The sequence below is a fragment of the Gnatocerus cornutus genome, chromosome 8 (genome assembly GCF_029298725.1).
Source record: "Gnatocerus cornutus isolate USDA-ARS CGAHR chromosome 8, icGnaCorn1.1, whole genome shotgun sequence".
Taxonomy (NCBI): domain Eukaryota; kingdom Metazoa; phylum Arthropoda; class Insecta; order Coleoptera; family Tenebrionidae; genus Gnatocerus; species Gnatocerus cornutus.
Window position 1 is genome coordinate 960832 of NC_142240.1, and position 2814 is coordinate 963645.

General features: G+C 46.2%; 1 pseudogene; it reads right to left on the reverse strand.

Annotated features, from left to right (window-relative positions):
- Positions 1-1299: 1299 nt before the first annotated feature.
- On the reverse strand, positions 1300-2453 carry LOC148169323 (uncharacterized; annotated as a pseudogene).
- Between the last annotated feature and the right edge of the window lie 361 nt (positions 2454-2814).

A 2814-nucleotide genomic window follows, 5' to 3' on the forward strand; every position in this document is an offset into this window, starting at 1 on the left:
TGGCTCTGACTTGATGAAGGAAGTTTTGGTCGAAGGTGGGATGTTCCGTGAGTTGGTGGACTTCCTGCAGAAGGTCGGCGAAACAGTTGGCTTTTTCCTGGGAGCTTGTTGTCACGGTGTTTTTGTGGTGAAGATGGTGATTTGGGATCGTTTTTTGACCGGTCAGGATCTTGAACTTGTCCCAATATTTTTTCCCGTTTCGGTAGTCCAACTTCTCGCAGGTTTGTGTCCATTTTTCTTCTCGGAAGGAATTGATGTCTCTCCGGATTTGTGCGTTGAGGCGGTTGTAGATGGTTTTGATCGCTGGGTCTCTTGTCGCTGTGAATTGACGGTAGGCGCGTCTTTTCTCTTTGATGAGAGAGATGATTTGTGGTGAAAGCGGTCGGAGATTTTTGGGGATGGTTTTGACTGGGATGTGACGTTCTTTGGCGGAGTTGATGGTTAAAGCGAGATGTTCTGCTTGCTCCTCGATGGTCTGAGGGTTTTCTGTGGGAACAATGTGTAAGTGTCTGTCTATGAATTCTTTATACTCCCTCCAGTTTGCGTTTTTGTAGTCAAAAATTGTGATGTGTGTTGCTGGAGTTGTGAGTGGTTGGATGGTGTCCAACTGTGCAACTAGCGGAAGATGGTCGGAAGTGATGGTAGTTCCGATTTTGCAGATGTCACTGGTGATTCGGGACATGGGTTCTGAAATTAAAATATGATCAATGATTGAAATTCCTAGATGGTTAATGAAAGTTGGTAGTGTGTTACGGATCCGGAGAATTGGGAAGTCTGCAATCAAGGAAGTGAGTCTTCTGCCATTTGTGTTAGATGTTATGTCGCCGAAATCGGTGTGTCGGGCGTTGAAGTCTCCCATCAGTATGAAGTTCTGAAACTGCGAAACAAATTGTATTAATTCTGTTGATACTATTTCGGTAGGAGGATTGTAGTATGAAAAGATGTGGATTTGGGTGTTATTTATGTGGATTGTGGCTGCGATGAGTTCTAGATGGGATAATTGATTTGAGATTGTGAGTTGTCGCGATGGAATGGAGTCATGGATTATTAGTGCGACACCTCGGGTGTTTCGGGTGTGAGAGGGACGGTGATAACAGTTGAATCTGGAAAATTTGATGGGATTGGGAGTTTTGGTCTCAGTGAGTGAAAGGATTTTGATGTTGTCTGTGGAGAGAAAGTTTTTTATCGCGTTGAACTTCCTGGAGATTCCCGAGGTGTTGGCGGTGGCGAAGTTGATCTGAAAAGGGGGAAGAGGTGGAGCCGGGGGCGCCATCTCACCGAACTGTTAGGATCAGTGGATCAGTGGGTCACTTTACCCGAAGGTAAAATGGACCTTGTTCCAGAGTGGGAAATTTTTGTTTGAGTGGAAAAGACTCGTGGCGAAGTTTCCTCCATGACGATCTGGATTTTGGATTTGTAGGAAGGGAATAGGTCAAAGAGGATTTTTGTGAGAAAAGCAATGATTTTCCTCGACGTCACGGGGTTCGGTTGGTCATCTTCTTCCTCTTCGAGAGGGCCTTCTTCAAGGGAGTCTTCAGTGTTGGTGATGTTGGTTGGAATGGTGGGGGTTTTTTCGGTCATTTCTTGTCGAACAAATTGGACGAACTTGGGGCACATTCTTGACCAGGCTGGGTGTTGTCCTTGGCAGTTGGGGCACGTCGGCTGGTTTTCCTGTGGGCATTGTTTTAATGGGTGGTTATTCGGGTATTTTGGACAAGCTTGTTTTTCTTTAGGGCAATCGGTATGGATGTGGCCTGGTAGGAAACACTTTTGACAAGTGATCGGAATTGGGGCTGGAGGGTGGGATGGTTCACAGTGATACTTATTCCCGAAGAGGGTGATTCCGTTGTTGAGGAGGTGGTCCAGTGTGAAGGAGTCTGAGGTGAAAATGCGGAAGAGTGGGGTCATCTTGTCCGTTCTTCTGGATTTGATCCTCCAGAGTTCTTCGATTTGGAGTTTGAGGGGAGAATTTTGGATTTCTTCCAGGATGTCTTCTTTGGTGATGTCCAATTCGACTCCTTTGATCACTGCGGAGAAGGTCGGGAGTTTCCTTGGAGTTTGGATGGTGTTTTTTGTTCCAATTTTGTGGACGCTGATTTGGGCATTTCTGTAAAGAAGATTAGTTTGGGTAGTGAAGTTTGAGGGTAATGGGTTGGACAGGATTAGGAGAGCGGTTTTATTGTAATTAACTTTAAGGACTTCAATGTGGGTGATCATGAGTTGTGTGGTTAGGTGGGTGTAGAAGTTTTTTGTGTGGAAATTGGGTCTGGGATACCTTTAATGGTGTATTTGAATGATGGGGGTTCTTGGGTTTTGATTGTGTCATCAGAGGATTGGGAAAAAGTTGGACTTGGTGTTCTTGGATTTGTTGTGGATTTGGAGAAAGTTGGGCTTGGTGTTGGAGTTGTCGTTCGGATGTCGGTGTCGATGAAATCCTGAAAAGTCAAAGACATTAGTGGCGGTGCTTGTGTTGATGTTGTAGGCGGGGGAGAAATGGGGTTTGGTGGGAATTTGGGGTTTTGATTTGGGGTGGATTTGGGTTTTTCGTTGGGTTTTGATTTCACGGTTGATACACTAGTCACTCTGCTGGAGGACGCCGCCGCCGGGGGCGGCCGGCTCCCCGTTGTTTTCTTCTTCGCTGTTCTCAGTTCCATCGATTCTGAGATCGATCTGAAACTGAACTCTTCTGGGCGCCAAAGTTAAAGTGTTTGCGCGTTCGAAAACGCGCGGACCGCGGACTAAACGAGAGCCTTCTCGTCAAGTTAGAAAATTCAGTGGGCATCGAATCCTCGGCCCAGCATTCTGAGTTTGGCA